Source organism: Gopherus flavomarginatus, chromosome 5 (assembly GCF_025201925.1).
Source record: "Gopherus flavomarginatus isolate rGopFla2 chromosome 5, rGopFla2.mat.asm, whole genome shotgun sequence".
Lineage (NCBI taxonomy): Eukaryota > Metazoa > Chordata > Testudines > Testudinidae > Gopherus > Gopherus flavomarginatus.
Window position 1 is genome coordinate 35170807 of NC_066621.1, and position 18142 is coordinate 35188948.

Here is an 18142-nt window from a genome sequence, read left to right on the forward strand (position 1 = left end):
ACGGCAACCAGTACACATACAGTTGACTGTAAAAAAAAAAAAGCTGAACGGGCTCCATGGTTGCCATGCTATGGCGTCTGCCAGGACAATCCAGGGAAAAAGGGCGTGAAATGATTATCTGCCGTTGCTTTCCCAGAGGAAGGAATGACTGACGACATTTACCCAGAACCACTCGCGACAATGATTTTTGCCCCATCAACCACTGGGCTCTCAACCCAGAATTCTAAGGGGCAGGGGGGGACTGCGGGAACTATGGGATAGCTACAGCTACCCACAGTGCACGCTCCGGAAATCGACGCTAGTCTCAGACCATGGACGCACACTGCCGAATTAATGTGCTTAGTGTGGCCGCGTGCACTCGACTTTATACAATCTGTTTTATAAAACCAGTTTATGTAAAATGGGAATTATCCCGTATTGTAGACATACCCTTAGGTCAGACCCACTGCCAGTGCAAATTGGCATATGATTCACACCAGATGGGGATCTTGTCCATTAACTTCAATAAAGTTATGCTGATTCTGATCAACTGGGGAACCTAGTTTTCACATGGCTGAGTGGGAAAAACCAGTAACGTTTGAAGAATGCTAATATTTTCCCTCAAATCTTTTCTTTTTGGAAATGAGTGAATGACTTTTTGTTTTGTTTTGTTTTGTTTTAAACCTGTACAGAACATTTTGAGAGAATATTTTTAAGTTTCCCAGGCAAAAAAGGCTCATCTTCTGCCTGCAAACTCCCATAGGAAACATAGGAATAGCCATAGTGGGTCAGATCAATGAGCCATCTAGGCCAGTATCCTGTCTTCTGACAGTGGCCAGTGCCAGGCGTTTCCACAGGAATGAACAGAATAGGTAATCATTGAGTGATCCACCCTGTCACCCATCCCTCTTGCAATTTGACTGATACAGTTAGTCCTCATTTAACGTTGTAGTTATGTTCCTGAAAAATGTGACTTTAAGCGAAATTATGTTAAGCTAATCCAGTTTCCTCTTAAGAATTAATATCAATGAGGGGGTTAGATTCCAGATAATTCTTTTTCACCAGACAAAAAACTATATTATATATGTATATATATACACACACACAGAGTATAAGTTTTAAACAAACAATTTAAAAGTGGTACACAGCAATGATGATTGTGAAGCTTGGTTTAGATGGTGAAGTCTGTGGGTGGGCTATTTCCCAAGGAATCTCTTACTGCTAAATGATGAACTGGCAATCAGCAGAGCCCTCAAGGCTTAGCCCATTGTTGTTCATGTAGCCTTTTAAAGTAGACCAGCAAGTTGAGACAGAAGCTGCTGCCGGGAAGCCCCCTCCATTGTGAGCCCTGTCATGTCCCCTCCCCACTCTCTATGGAAATGGGTTAAGGGGGGTGCAGGAGCAGGGGGGAGATGGAGGGGGAACACCCAGACATTAGCCCGCCCACTCCCTCCCCCGCACTGCAAGCAGGAGGCTCTGGCGAGCAGCTCCAAGGCAGAGGGCTGGAGCAGCATGTGGCAATGGGGGGAGGGACAGCTGAACTGCTGGCAATTGATATCCTGCTTGGCTTCTGCTGCACAGGGAACTTAGGGGAACAGGGAGCTGATAGGAGGACTGCCAGTCCATCCTGGTTCCATGCCCCTACCAGCTAGCTCCAACGGGCTGCTCTTCCTGCAAGCAAGGGACAAAGCAGGTGGCTGCCAAATGATGTTATAAGGGAGCATTCTGCAACTTTAAATAAGCAAGTTCTCTAACTGATCAGCAGTGTAACACCGAAAGAACATTAACCAGGATGACTTTAAGTGAGCACTTACTGTATTACCTTGAAGACTGTACAATCTTGTATACCTTTGCATTGTAAGGCCCTGAAGTCAGTGGGAAGATTCCTCTTTAGTTCAGAGAAGTTTGGATCAGGACCAGGGCTGCCCAGAGGATTCATGGGGCCTGGGGTCTTCGGTAGCGGGGGACCCCCCCTTCAGCAGTAATTCGGCAGTGGGGGGGTCCTTCCGCTCGGGGACCCACTGCCAAAGTGCCCCGAAGACCCGCAATGGGGGCCCCCTGCTGCCGAATTGCCGCTGAAGACCCGGCACTTTGGTTGCGGGTCCCACTTCGGCGGTAATTCGGCTGCGGGAGGTCCGTCCACCCCAGAGCGGAAGGAACTCCTGCCACTGAATTGCCACCAAAGACCTGTAGCAGAAGCAGCTCTAGGGGCCGGGGTCCTGTGAGAGTTTTCCGGGATCCCCGGAGCTAGAGAAGGACCCCGCTCCAGGGGCCCCAAAATACTCTTGTAGGGCCCTGGGGCAAATTGCCCCACTTGCCTCAACCTCTGAGCAGCCCTGATCAGGACTTTATATTGCACAGTTGTAAGTGACAGCACAAGGTGCTCAGTGGTGCAGAATTGGGCACATTGTAACTAGAGCTGGTGAAAGCAGAAGTTTAAAACAATTTGATTCAAAATTTCAATGTTTTGGTTTGCAGGTTTCAAAACACACCCATTTTAAATGTTTGGCAAAATATTTTTTATTTTACCCTTTTCAGTTTTCCTGCTTTCCTCTTTTCTTTTGCCCTCTTTCTTCTGAAATTAAAAAGGAAAGACAAAGGGCAGGGAACGGAGAGGGAAAACAGAAAAAATGTAAACAAGAAATATTGGCAAGTAAAATATACCATGAAAAAATATACCATGAAACATTTTTTTGTGAAAATTACATGTTTATGAAAATAAAAAGACTATTTGTGACTAAAAAGGTTTTTCATCTTAATTTTTTTTTGTCATCTCTAATGGCAAACTTTTCTCCACTAAAATTTAGTCAGATTAAAAGGAAAAATGTCCTGCCAAATCCTACTCACATCTAAACATTCTTCCTGCAAACACCAGAATGATGACCAAACCTTCTTCAAGCCACATAGTAGGTCTTTGGCCCCCCTCTTGTGGTTAGTGTACATAATACATTAACAAATCTATAGCAGAGGCCAAAAAAGAGGGGCTTAGTATTTAACCTCAAAGTGTAGATGCTCCTGTTTTTAGGACCTGCTCCTACACAGCCAAAGGAAATTGGAGGTTTACCATTGACTTCAATGAGCACTGGATCTGGTCCCTAGTGCAGTAGGTCCTGAGTCAATCTCTGCCAACGTCCCATGTCAGGCGACTGGAGTATTGCCAAATGCAAATATTCAAAATCATGACACAGGTCCCCCACGCTCATAAGATAGAGATACAAATAGTTGGTCATATGTACATGTTTTTCTCTGTAATAATGAGGGCTAGACAATGAATCGTCTTTAAATGAAGGCTGAGCTTCACCTGACTGAAGGTGCTGGAGCTTTAAGAAAAGCACCAAATGTTGACTGCAATATAAAATCATGAGGGTTGGCAACATAGCAGTTGTCACACATCCATAGTTAAACAGATGTTAGTAACTTAATGTATTTGTGCTTTATTCTTTGTATTTTAAAGTATCCTGGGCATGAAAATAGAGATTTACATGTTTACAAGTTATCAGTGTATTCTTTCTTGAACTACTGGAACCCAGAAAAAGGTTAGAAAAGCAGATCTAATTTTTATTTTAAATATTTCAATTTTTAAAGCCTAAGTAGAAAAAAAGGCATGCCAAGAAAATGCCCTGCCAGCCCCCCCTCTGTTAGTTCTGCGCCCTCACACGAAACCTCCTCAGCAGTGCCTTTCTTACCCAGTCTATCCATGTAAAGGCCAGGAATAGCACGACCCTAAAACTCTCTGGTCTGTAGCCTTTCCCCATTCATACCAAGCACAGGTTTCTCTGAAAACTAACCGTGTAAAAATGTCACCTTCCTACACCACAGACCCGCTCCCTGTCTGCATTACAGTCACATCGTCTATCTTCAGTGACAGAAGTCAGTTTTTACTGCTGATTATTTCTCTTAGTGCTGCAGAACTGACATAGCTGAGAGAGAAGGAGCTGGACTCCTTCCCATTTTACACATCATCAGCAAAACTGTTTCTTCAGTTCCAATTGGTTCCATCTGTGCAAACCTACAGCAGGTACTGTGACTGGATAGGTGTCACTGAAGGCCAGTTTGGCTAGTGATGATGCATGAGGCAGACAATGGCCCATTTGACTCTCAGAGACCAGGCAAAGTTTGCAAGGGTAGCAGTGAGGTTAAAAAACCACACTGGTTAGCAGTAAGATATAATCTGAGCATATTTGTAGATATTAGTGAGAGACAATCAACACTGAAAGCCACAATGCCATTTTTACCAAGGGTACGTCTACACTATAGCATAATTTCGAATTAACTAAAACCGGTTTTATAATACCGATATTATAAAGTCGATTTTATGCGTCCACACTAGGGCACATTAATTCGGCGAAGTGCGTCCATGGTCCTAGGCTAGTGTCAATTTCTGGAGCGGTGCACTGTGGGTAGCTACTGTAAGAGAATGAGGCCAATAATGTTGATTTGCGTCCACACTAACCCTAAATCGATATAGTAATATCGATTTTAGCGTTACTCCTCTCGTTGGAGAGGAGTACAGAAATCGATTTTAAGAGCCCTTAAAATTGATTTAAAGTACATTGTAGTGTGGACGGGTACAGCGTTAAATGGATTTAACGCTGTTTAAATCGATTTAACTGCGTAGCGTGGACCAGGCCCAAGTTACTTTTCAAAGAACTCACGACACTTTACAGTGAACACAGTGTGAGCGATAGGTGTCTGACTGACATCTCTGGAGACTGAAGACTGCTCTCAATCACCCACATCAGATACATTGTGGGCAGCTAGAATAAGGACTTACACACAAGTCATTTCCAACTAATGTGCCTCTATGCTGATGTAGAAGCAACAGCTCAGGGGGATGATAGGAGCATTCAGTCTCTATGGCATAATCACTCTTTGCTTTTTCTGCTGAAGTTGCCAAAAAGGTACCAATAAGCACTAATTGTAATGATGGAATTTGTGATGTGGGTCAAACATTTTCCATCAATATTGTTTTTCATGAAATTTTTGGTTTTAAACTAAATGTTTGTTTGCTTGTTTGTTTTGTCATCCAAAACCTGAATTCCTGAGGGCCCAAATATTTTTGGATTTACTTTGAAAACTAAAATACTTCAATTCTGAAATGCTACCATGGTGTCTCATGGGACCTGTAGTTCTGGTACGTCATGCTCCAATTTTCCTTGATGGGCCCCATTCTTCAGTCAGACTACATGTCCCAAGAAGTACAGGGGTCATGTTTCTATAATAATACATGTCCTTCCCTTACCAAGAAGGGAGACGATAGTGCATCATGGAACATGTAGCCCAACGAAGGAGTGCAGCCTGTAGAGAAAAATGGGAGCAAGAGATTCTTGAAGTACAACTCCCACGAGTCACTGCAACAGCATTTCCAAGCAAAAATATTTCAGTGTATAGCCAAGGTATATCGAATTACGATTTTTCAATTAAAATTTGAAATTTTCAGTAAAAAAAAATGTCCCAAGCAACTCTAGACGTGGTCACCTGTCATGCTAGAAGATGCAGTGACGGACCCAATTCATATCGCAAAGGCCATCAATCAGCCCTAAGATATGTAAGCAGAGTCAGGATAAGCTCTACCCTGACATCTGGTGGAAAGAATTTCAGAGAGTGTATTTGCATAGGCACGCCTACCCCATCCCAGGCTGCCGAGCTGTGGGACTGTTTTGTGACAGAAATGACTCAACCTCAGTTGGGTGGTACTTGCTAGACAAGGGACATGGGTTCCAAAACCCAGGAATTGAGAGAGAGAGGCGGGGCGGGGCGGGGCGGGGCGCGGCGCTGCGCTGCGCTTGTGGAGCCAGAAGCACCAGTTCCACCTCTTCCTCTCTCCACTGTGGAATGTCAGAGTTGATTTTTTATTCCCTTAAAAATCTAGATACAGGTTACTGAGCTGAACTCACTTTGGGCTAATGGTGCACTAGCACTGGGGCTCCCCTACTGTGAGCTGAAATCACTAAAGAGCTGAAATTATTGAGCTGAGAGCACTGAGTACTGTGCTAACTAGTGGGGTAGCCTGAAGCTATACTGTGGAACAGAGCAGCTGGTGGAGTGGAGCAGCTGGTGGGGACAGCTGGTGGAGCAGAGTGGCTGGCAGAGCTGAGTAGCTGTGGGATGGGTGGAGCAGCCCACAGAGCGAGTGGAGCCGAGCAGTTTGCAGAGGCAACTGGAGCAGCTCATGGGACAGCTGGTGGAGCATAGCAGCTGGTGGAGTGGAGCAGTTTGTGAGGGTGGCTGGAGGAGCAGAGTGGAGCGGCTGGTAAAGCGGAGCAGTTCGTGGAGAAGGCAGAAGCAGAACCCACGGAGAGGCAGGGCAGTTGGCCCTGGACCACGTAAGGTGCCCCTTTCTACCCAGGCTGGGGGGAGGGACCTCTGCAGATAGACGCTCGAACTTTGGGGCTGCACTGACCCAGGACAGAGACTTTTGGATTGTGGGACTTTTGGGACTGTGGGTGATTTGGGGTTGCTGGACTCAAGAGCCCAGGGAAAAGGACACAGCCCTATTTCCTGGGGTGGATCTTTGCTCATGGTTTGGTCTAGGAACTCTAGTTGAGGTGTTTTCCCAATTTAGTGCTTGTTGTTTATCTCATGTAATTAAACCTTTTCTGCTACACCAAGACTCTGTGCTTGTGAGAGGGGAAGCATTGCCTCTTTGAGGCACCTAGGGGTGTGTGTAAGATTTTCCCAGGTCACTAGGTGGGAGCTCGAGCTGGTTTGGCATTGTGTTATTGAAACGGAACCCCTGGATACTGAACCCGGCCCTTGTTGCTGCCAACTCAGAGGGGCAGAAGAGTTACAGATAAATCAAAATTCCTGATCACTATCAGTTGGGCTTTCAACCCAGACTTGAGTGGAAAAGGTGTGTAACTCATTCCCAACAGTTACTCTGTCCTCCCTTCTACACCCTCCTGGCTGATTTATTTTCCTTCCTACAATGGTCACGCAAGCACGATAGTTGGGCTTGATTTTAGTGGTAGGATATAGATATTCAGGCCTGTCTGCAAAGGCCTATACTTTAAGACTTTGGGTGTATTCTTATCACTTAGCTAGTTATAGAGGTATAAAAGAAAGAATCAAAAATCACTGTCTGTGTAGTGGCCTTCTCTTACCGTGACAGTTTAACAGTTCTTTAGCAGCCATAAACTGGGAAATGTATGGTCACGTCCTCACATTCCAAACTAGTCATATTAAAATAAGGCAATCTGGGACTGTTAGGAAGGTGATTGGATCTATCACCTCCAGAGAAAGGGAAGAACCTAGAAGATGTAAAAGGAAACTTAGTTTGATCGCATCCTGTTTGGCAAGAACTCACTTGTCAATAGACACAGCTGGAGAACCCTTATGTCTGTATAGATGTAGTTGTGAAATCCTCACTTCTTTATTGTTTTGTATGTTTATTTGCATGGTCTCTGTCTGGTTCTGTGATTGTTTCTGTCTGCTGTATAATTAATTTTGCTAGGTGTAAACTAATTAAGGTGGTGGGATAAAATTGGTTAGCTAATCATGTTACAATATGTTAGGATTGGTTAGGTAAATTTTAGTAGAATGATTGGTTAAGATATAGCTAAAAATATTACTATATAAATTAGGGGCAAACAGGAAGTAATTTGGGATTCGAAAAATAAGGAAAAGGAACTTGAATTTAAGCTTGCTGGAAGTTCATCCCAATAAACATCGAATTGTTTGCACCTTCGGACTTCGGGCATTGTTGCTCTCTGTTCATGCGAGAAGCACCAGGGAACGGTAAGAGTGAAGGAATAAACTCTCTAACATTTACTATTCCCCAGTTAATGCCCTGCCATACAAGATGCGCAGCTCTGAGTATCTGCATGTCCTTTGGAAATTTGAATATGTATTTAAAACAGTCTGATCCTTGGCTGCACTGCTTAATTGCTTAGTGCATTCCATAAGGGAGATTAGAATGTTTGGGGTTTGAGGAAGTCTCCTTCATAGTGCCAGAGATCCCAGTGCAATATAAATATTATTGCATGATCAAAACATGAATCCTTCCACAGATCCAATTATTCTTTCAAGTTGTGGGCTTTACCAACCTTTGGAGTAGAGCTGAATATTCTTCACAGCTGTAACAACAACAGTCATCATTAGCAATCCCTTTTGCTTTGATGGAAAGCTGAGAAAGGGCTTTTCTTTCAGATGCCAGCATGAACTGAAATTCTGTTTAGACATTCTTTTTACAACATGGGACAATACATGAGCAGAGTTCGTAGCTCAGTTTGGCTCCTGGTAAGTCTTATTCTATTAGTGAAATTGTAGTTAGTGTAGGAATTGGGAATTAGCTGAACTTTTAGGTTTTAAAGAAAAAATATTTTAAAAAATCCAAACTTTTCACTCCTAATGTGAAATTTGTTTGGAAAGGGCAGGGATTAAATAAAATAACCAATTTTCTTGGATTTTGGTTCTTCTAACAAGAAACCCTCTGACTTAATAATTTGTGCCTTAGCTGAGATCAGGTCCCCATCAAACCAGGCAATGTATAAACACATACTCAGAAACAATCCATGCCCCAACACGTTTATAATCAAAATGGACATGACAGACACAGGATGAGAGACAAGAAATATTATCCTCACTCTACAGATGGGGAACTAAAGCACAGAGTGATTAAGGGTGAATTTTTCAAAATGGGCCTAAGTGACTTAGGAGCTTGAGTCTCATTTTTAAAGGTGACTTCACACTTTTGAAAGTGGAACTTAGGATCTTAAGTTACACAGGCATTTTTTAATATTTTTCTCTGTGTGACTTGCGCTTAGGATCAGAGAGGATGTGTCTGGCAGAGGTGCAAATTGAATCCAGATCTTCTGAGACCCAGTCCAGTGCCTTAACTACCAGACTTATCCTTCCACTCTAATTAGACTGATGTAGATTTTGTGTATCAATGTAGTAATAACGTAACAGTAATATCCAGGGTACAGGGTTGGCATTTAACATAATAATTAGACTGGGGTGTTTCGCTGAGGAAAAAGAGCTAGATTAATACATTTATAACTAAATACTGTACCTAATCTGCTCTTGTGTTGACAGTTCTGGGTCCCTCAAGTTCTCTCTTTATTCACAGAACAGCAACATCAGCAGCAGAGCAAGTTTCCCTGCCATACTTTTCCTAAAAGGACCACTTCCTGGGGTAAGAGTTCAATCTCTAGGCTTCCAGTCCGTTGCTTCTGCAATGGGGTCCAGTTCTGGTGGTTGATATTTGTCATACACAACATTTTCCACTGTGAAATAGACACAAGAACTTATCCAACTCATTCCACACCTACACTACCACTCACTCATCATCAATCCACCCATCTTCAAACTCTCTCACTCATTTGACTACTGCCTTACAGAGACAGTATATTACTGTCAATATCTTTTACTGGACCAATAGTCAGGTCTTTGTATAGCCCTGTGTAGCTTGAAGGCTTGTCTCTTCCACCAACAGAAGTAGGTCCAATAAAAGATATTACCTCACCCACCTTGCCTCTGTAATATTCTGAGATCAACATGGCTACTACAACACTGTCTGCCCTCTCCCAGCCACCTTCTCACTAATCCAAAATCCCACATTTCTACTTACCCATTTGACTGCCCACTGACTCACCCATTTGTCCACCTTCTCAACTTCCTACACAACCATCTATTCCCTAGCTCCTTCTTACACCAACAATATGCTCACCCATCTATCAATTCAACAGTTTACTAACACATCTAATTGTCCAGTACAACCAATAGACACTCCCATCCAGTTACAAACCAAATCACCCTTCTAAGCACCTATTCATTTACATCCATTTATTCATGCAGCCACATACTTACTCACCTACCATCCAATACATCCACCCAATCACCAATTTAGAGAATATACCAAATACAATGGGATACATTTTGGAAAAACGTCCAAATTATCGGATGCATAAGACTGAACTGAACACTCAGTTGTTTTGTTATCTGCCTGTCACTATAGAAACCATTTTAAGCAAACCCCAGAGAAGAGTTTGTTACCTTCTTTAGGTAGGGAGTTGAATGTTTGTGAATATATATCACTGAGGCCCAAATCTCAAAACAGTATGCATGCAGAAATATGTATGCATTTGCATGCTTTGTACACAGAATGATGACTGAGCATTAAATAGTTCATTTTCTCTTTTTTAATCTTTCAGCTGGTATCAGAAATGGGAATACTGGAAGAGAAAAATTGTACTGTAGCAACCCAGTTCATTCTCATGGGATTCATAGATGGGTCAAAGCTGCAGGTCATCTACTTTTTGTTGTTTTTAGTGATCTATGTTATCACCCTGGTGGGGAATCTCGGGATGATCATTTTGATTAAGATCAGTTCCCAACTACACACTCCCATGTACTTCTTCCTGTGTAATTTGTCTGTTGTCGATATCTGCTATTCATCTGTTGTCACTCCAAAGATGCTGGCAAACTTCTTAGCACAGAGCAAAGCCATTTCCTATTCTGGGTGTTTGGTTCAACTGTATTTTTTTATTATCTGGCTCAGCACTGAGTGCCTGCTTCTGGCTGTGATGGCAAATGACCGCTATGTGGCCATCTGTAAACCACTGCTTTACTCAGCAGTTATGTCCCATAAAGTCTGTGTCCCATTGGTGGCTAGTTCCTATTTCGCTAGTTTCATGAGTGCTATTAGCAGGTTTAATTAGCAGGTTAACATACTGTGGCTCCAACATCATCAACCATTTTTTCTGTGACACCCTTCCACTGCTAGCTCTGTCATCCTCCGATAGCTCCATCGCCGAAAATACCATTTCTATTTTAGCTGGTTTCACTAGTGTCAGCTCCCTCCTGATAATCCTCTTCTCTTACCTGTACATCCTGGGTGCCATCCTGAGGATCCACTCTGTCGAGGGCAGGCACAAAGCCTTCAACACTTGTGCCTCCCACCTGACAGCCGTCACCATGTTTTATGGGACTCTGATCTTTACATACTTATGTCCCAACACCAGCTACTCATTGGGCCAAAACCAGGTGGCCTCAGTGTTCTACACAGTAGTGATCCCCATGCTGAACCCTCTGATCTACAGCTTGAGGAACAAAGAGGTGAAGGATGCTCTTAGGAGATCACTGGGGAAGGGCAGTGTTTTGAAGATGAATGCATTTATTAAAATGACTAGAAAAGAATAGAAAACACATTCATCTCCTTTCTTTATTTTTCGAGGAATGTAGCTGAGGTGGCTTCTCTCTTAAGTGCTCTTTACATAGGCATTGTAAGTAATAACCACATCTCATAGAAATGCTCACTTAAAGCTAGGCATCAAATCACTGACCTTAAATTAGTTTTGGAGGCCCACATGTGCTCACTTTAACAGGCCTGGTCCACACTACACAGTTTAATCGATTTAAACAGCGTTAAATCGATTTAACGCTGTACCCGTCCACACTACAAGGCACTTTAAATCGATTTTAAGGGCTCTTAAAATCGATTTCTGTACTCCTCCCCAACGAGAGGAGTAACTCTAAAATCGATATTACTATATCGATTTAGGGTTAGTGTGGACGGAAATCGAAGTTATTGGTCTCATTCTTTTACTGTAGCTACCCAGAGTGCACCGCTCTGGAAATCGATGGTAGCCTAGGACCATGGATGCACACCACCGAATTAATGTGCCCTAGTGTGGACGCATAAAATCGACTTTATAATATCAGTTTTATAAAACCGGTTTTAGTAATTTCGATTTTATGCTGTAGTGTAGACGTAGCCACAGTCTGTAAGGTTTTCAAATGCTACAGTGATGAGCACTGTATAAGAACATAGATAGATAGATGAAGAGGCAGACAAATTGTATTAGAAGTATTTATCACAGAATGATAATTTGGTATGTGTGAGAGAAGAAACATTCGTACTTTAAATTCCGGTATCAGTAAAGTCATATGGCAGGATGGCACAGAGTAAATGGAACATAATGTGTTTTTAAAAAAGGAACACAGTGTGTAGCTACATATACGATTGGTGTAATAACCAGACAGCAAACCCTGAGATCAGCAGTCCCTGATGTCCCTTTCCCCAAACATGCTATTATTGTGTCTGATGCTCTCACGGGTTTGCAGCCATGCAGGAGGCACTAGGCACTTTGCAGCATCTGTCGCATTGTTATTGCTCCATTAAAGCCCAAGCTATAAATACTATAAGTGTCTCCTTTGAACCTCAGGAGAGAGCCACGCCCCCAGATTATAAATCACTTGTTGATGGAAAGGTCATGGATGAAAGTTTAAATCTGGGAACTGTGCCACAGATCTGTGTAACTGACCCAAATACAAAGAGACTAGTTCAGTGGGACTACGGAAATGAATTACATCAACCACTTATGCTCTCATTCATTAGAGGTGTCTGTATTATATTGCACAATATAGAATGGAATAACCGTAGCTATTCAAAGAACAGGGATGCTTGTACAATAACTGACTTGAACTGTACACTAATTTCTCACATCAACACTGCAATACCCTCTGACAGGTTAGGGGCTCTTGTTTTGCATAATGACTGAATTGTTATTTCTTAGAAGCCTCCAAACATGCAAATCCCTGTGCTCGGACTGGCTGAGGGTCATTATTCTCTATACAGCATAACCACCATTCAAGTTATTTCTCAAGGGCTATGAAGTAATTACGCAACTCCTTTCTTTCTGATTGGCTGCTGCCCACAGCAAATGTAGCCATTTCACCTGTGCAACCTCCTTCTCCTGCTACCCCATGTAGCCCCTGATATCAAGTGCAATTTAATTTAGAATGGAATTGTTCTTGAAGGGATAGATCTTTTTTAGATGGCATATAAGCAGCCCTCTTCAGAACTCTGAGAGACACCATGTCTGCAAGGACACTGAGACGTATCAGAGGGGTTGATGCATAATCCACACTTCTGCAAATTTGGGGCTGGGCCTTACAATCACAGTATAACCCTATACAACTACGTACTTGTACTACCGGTAGTATTGGCTGCTGCAGAAAGGATGTAAAACCAATTATTGCTATTACACAGAAATAGAGGAAAAGATGAAGATTTTGGTTTGGTAACAGCATTTGATAGCTAGGCCAGGGATAGAAAATAGCAGGGGTTCAACTCTTTCTGCTGTTCAACCTCAACTACTACATGAAAGTTTCTCTCGCTATCTCTCTCTGCTCTGATTATCACATAACCTTCTTGCACTTTCCTCTGAAGCAACTAGTGCTGACCACTGTTGGAGTCAAGAAGTTGGATTGGATGGGCTACTAGTCTCACCAAGATTGGCAGTTCCTATATTCCTGTATCCTACCCCCAGTGGTTTTTCTTATGATTGATATAAACAGGAAAAGTTGTTATGACAGTTTAACTGCCACTCCTGAATGACCTGTACTCCCTCATCCACTCAATGCATGACAACCTACTCAGTAGTTTCAGAGAGGAAGAAAAAGAGGGAGTTTAGGCAGCTAAAATCTAATTACCCAAAGTGGGACGTGCTAAGTATATCCCAACTCTAGATAAAGTGCAGGTGGATCTTTAATGACCCATCATGATGGGGTCTCAATATCACAGGGAAGGGAGTGTTCCAAATGCATACCAACAAATGGATGATCACAAGTTGCCAGCATTTGGGTTTTATTTTTCATCTCACCCCTCACTAAGTCACTAACATCATCCTGGGTTTTTCCAAGAACTGGAAAGGTCATGGATGAAACTTTGCCTCTATTCATAGCTTCAGGAAATTAGGGAAGAGAGGGGGGATTCAGACAATAATTACTTAATGACCAGTAGACATTGAGATTCAAAAAGTTAAAGCTTAATTGCTGGTAAAATGCAAATTGTCAATATTACATGTCAAAATATACAAAGTAAATATCAAACTCTAATAACTTTTCAAACAGCACTTTTCTTACTTTGTCAATCTGTAAATTTAGATTATTGATGAAAATATTTTTAGTTAGTTTCTGTGTGAAATCAGCATTTGCTGATAAAAATCTAATCTTTCTTAGGCTAGATATATCCAACTTGCTTATGTATATTACTTCTAGAATTGTTCAAAATTAAAATTCTGTCAGAACAGTTTGACATCAGAAAATGCTGACTCTACAAATTCTAAATATCCTGTGGGAACATGTCAATTTTAATGAAATTCCATTTTTAAAATATCAAAATGGTTTGTTTTGATTTTCATTTAGAAACAACTTTTTTCATTTTGAATTTTATTTTATGCTATGTTATCTTATCAATTATAATCTAATGTAAAGTTTAAAAAAATGTGGAAATTGAAATAAATTATCTGAGGCCAACAATCCATCCAGGAACTTTAAAGCATGAGAATCTATAACCTGAACTAAAAGACCCAGTACTGTCACCCTAGGCGGTAGCTAGCTCTGTCTGTGGCCCAGCCAATGTTACAGGGAGCAGAGTGCACCACTGAGTGGGTTGTGGATTACAGTGGCCAACACCTCCAACCCAGCAGACCAGATAGGTGATGACAGAGATCCCTAGTCAATGTTACCTGGAGACCCCTTTGGAGAATTCCCCTTGTGTAGCAGGCTCTCCTATGTCACCTGTGCAAGAGTCATGGCTGCAGGGGGCAGTGTTCAAGGGCCGGGAAAAGCCTGTGGTGGGCATAGGTCAGAGGAGAGACAGGATAGATTGGGGACAGAAAGAGGTCTGGCCTAGATGGATCTGCTCCTGGTGATTCTACCCTCTGCAACAGCCCATAGAGGGAGCAGGTCACGCAGTGAAGAATATATAGCAAAACCTGAAGGGGTTTAGCAGTGGGCATATTCCTCACTTGTGTGCTCAGGGTCTTTGGAAGAGTTTCTGTTCCCCTTACTCTGGGCTGTGTGCCATTTGTACATTTCCGCTCTTAGAAATTGGAATGGTAAGAGAACCTTTAAATCCCTTTGTCCACCACCTCTCCATGCAGGTTTGGTCACTACTATCTCTAACACAATGCTTTAGGGTACCTAATACTGAATTTGTGCCCTCACAGAGTTGCCAACTGTTTTAACTGGAAAATGATTTTTGTGTTCAATTAAATCTCCATACACAATTCATATAAAAGCCATTGCTTAATTATTTGGTGCTGTATGTTCCAGTCACTGGAAGATTTATATGCTCCCCCAGAGACCAGGTTCCAAATACTTGGAAATATGAAGAAATATGGCAGCATTAATGAGATGTGAGTCCTTTCATAGCTGCTTTTCATCTTTACAATTTGGGATTTTACAAGAACTAGATTAAATGCTAATATTCTTGACATGTTAGAAAAAAATTTGGTGGTACAAAACTGATGCAACTCTCTTAACCATGTTCTGAAGTCAAAATCCCATCTTCAATTGTCAAATTGGCCTTAAATTCAGCAGCAAGATCCCAGGGTTGTGTGACAGCCTGGGAATCCCATGACAGCTTTCTTTATTTTTATTTTTATTTATTTTATGTATTCATTTATAAAGGTAGGTTTTTAATAAACTAAGTGTTTAGTTGATTAAGACAGTAGCATAAGGGTTTAGATATTTCCAGTTACAGGGAGGTGAAAACTGCACGGCTTACCTTGGGCAACTTGGAACATGGTAAGTCTGCATGATGATCTGCATTCTGTCTCCTAGCCAGGAGTGTAGGTGAGGCAGGCAGACACCACAGAGTGCCATCATATTTACATGGTGACAAACCTTGCTTGCGACCTTATTTTCCCAAAGATTCTGAATACTTCTTTCTCCCCCTGGCATTACTAGTGTTTGTGGAAGTACAACACCTCTGAAAAACAAGTCATTGGTTCTCAAAACCCTTTTTATGGTTATTTAATCAGATAAGCCATTGATTTCTGATTTGGAATATATTTGTTCCTTGCATTAGGAATTGGGAGGTTATGTTACCTCTTTATTTCTTACAGTTAAACTGCTGCTGGAATACTGTGTCCAGTTCTGGTGTTCACAGTTCAACAAGGATGTTGGTAAATTGAAGACAATTCAGACAATGATTAAAGGATTGGAAAACATGCATTATAGAGCTGGCCTCCACTATGGGGAAATCGACACTGCTGCAATTGATGCAGCAGGGATTGATTTAGTGGGTCTAGTGAAGACCCACTAAATCGATGGCAGAGCGCTTTCCTGCTCTCGGAGAAGAGTGAGGGAAGTTGACTGGATTGCGTCTTCCGTCAACTGAGCGCTGTGAAGACACCAGGGTAAGCCGACCTAAGCTATGTCCACTCAAGCTATGTTATTCACATAGCTAGAGTAGCGTAACTTAGGTCAACTTACCCCCGTAGTGAAGACAAGCCATTAGTAACAAACTCAAGGAGCTCAATCCGTTTTGCTTAACTAAGAGAAGGTTAAGGGGTGACTTGATTAAAGTCTGTAAGTACCTACAAGGGGAACAAGCATTTGATAATGAGCTCTTCAAATTCGTGAACAAAGGTATAACAGGATCCACTGGCTGGAAGTTGAAGCTAGACAAATTCAGATTGGAAAGAAGATGCAAGTTTTTATCAGTGAAGGTTCTTAGCCATTGATAGAGTTTACCAAGGGAAATGACAGATTCTCCATCACTGGCAATATTTAAATCAAGACTGGATGTTTTCTAAAAGATCTGCTGTAGTTCAAACAGGAATTAATTCAGAGAATACTATGGTGTGTGTTATACAGGAGGTCACACTAGATTATCAGAATGGTCCCTTCTAGCTTTATAATCTATGCATCTGTGTGGGAATGAGGAAGGTTAATCAAATAATTGCTTCCATTAGTATCTGATCCAAAATCTATTGAAGTCATTGGAAATTCTCCCTCTGACTCCACTGTGCTTTGGATCAATCCCACAGACTTTATTGTCTGTACTAATAAAACATCTTCTGAAATTAAATATTACACTCGGGGTTGGCAGTCTACAGTTTCGTTAGTAATAAACTTTCTGACAGATCCTAGGTGATATAACTCATCATAGTTCCTTTGGAGAGGATTTGTGACTTTCTTTTTCTATCATCCTTGAGAAATTGTCTTGAAAACTTTATCAGCTTGGGCACAAAATGTACATGCCTGTCCTTAGCAATGATGATTAAAGATAATGAAAAAATGATGATAGTTTACTTGCCACTAAATTATATTAAATTCAATTAAATTGTTCACATGGGAAGGTAGAAATTTTGCAAGACTCATTTATTCAATGCTTGTATTGACAGCTCTGGAGACTGAAGTCTTCTGCCCCATAACCCATACAGCACCTACTGAATAGTCAGTGACAGGGCAAACCTCCTCAAAAATATTGCCTCCTTAAAATGCATCTTTACCTTGAACTGCAGGGATCATCTCCAGAGGTAAGAGGGCATTTTAGTCTTCATTCATTTTGCAAAAAAATCAGAGATTTCAACTTTTTGTCTCAATCTGTGATGAAATGAAATGTCAAAATCATCAAATTTCCTGTGAGGAGAAAATTTGTTTGTTTTTTTTTCAAATGAGCTCTGTTCATTAAGACTAAGGAGGTTTATGAAGATCTCTAGAAACTAGCTGACTCAGCAGCACACTAATTGAAACCAACAACAACAAAAAATCAGTATTACAGTGATATCAAGCTACTGAATATAGGAAAGAACAGTTTAAACTACACATAAGGTACGTCCAGACTACCCGCCGTATCGGCGGGTTAAAATCGATTGCTCAGGGATCGATATATCGCGTCTAATCTAGACGCGATATATCGATCCCTGAGCGTGCTTATATCGATTCCGGAACTCCATCAACCCCAACGGAGTTCCGGAATCGACAGGGAGAGCCGCGAAGATCAATCCCGCGCGGTGTGGACGGGTGAGTACTCCGATCGTAGATATTCGACTTCAGCTACGTTATTCACGTAGCTGAAGTTGCGTATCTAAGATCTATTTCCCCTCCCTAGTGTGGACGAGCCCATAGGCACTGATGGGTTCTGAAGCTTAAGGGGTGACTTGATCACAGTCTAAATATTTATATGGCAGGGCCGGCTCCAGGCACCAGCAAAACAAGCAGGTGCTTGGGGTGGCACATTTCTAAGGGCGGCATTCTGGCACCGGCCATCAAAGGTACCAACTCCTGGGCATGGGGAAAAAGTTGCCTCCGCTGCCCCAGCTCGCCTTCTCTCCACCTCCGCCTGCTCCCCCGAGAGCGCCGCCGCCGCTCTGCTTCCCCCCTCAGGCTTGCTGCAAAACAGCTGTTTTGCGCAGCAAGTCTG

General features: G+C 42.1%; 1 protein-coding gene and 1 pseudogene across 2 annotated transcripts in view; both read left to right on the top strand.

Annotated features, from left to right (window-relative positions):
* KDM2A (lysine demethylase 2A) overlaps positions 1-18142 on the top strand; it is a 601751-nt gene that overhangs the window by 291360 nt on the left and 292249 nt on the right. The gene's annotated exons all lie outside the window — the stretch shown is intronic.
* LOC127051474 (olfactory receptor 5F1-like) lies at positions 10146-11121 on the top strand (annotated as a pseudogene).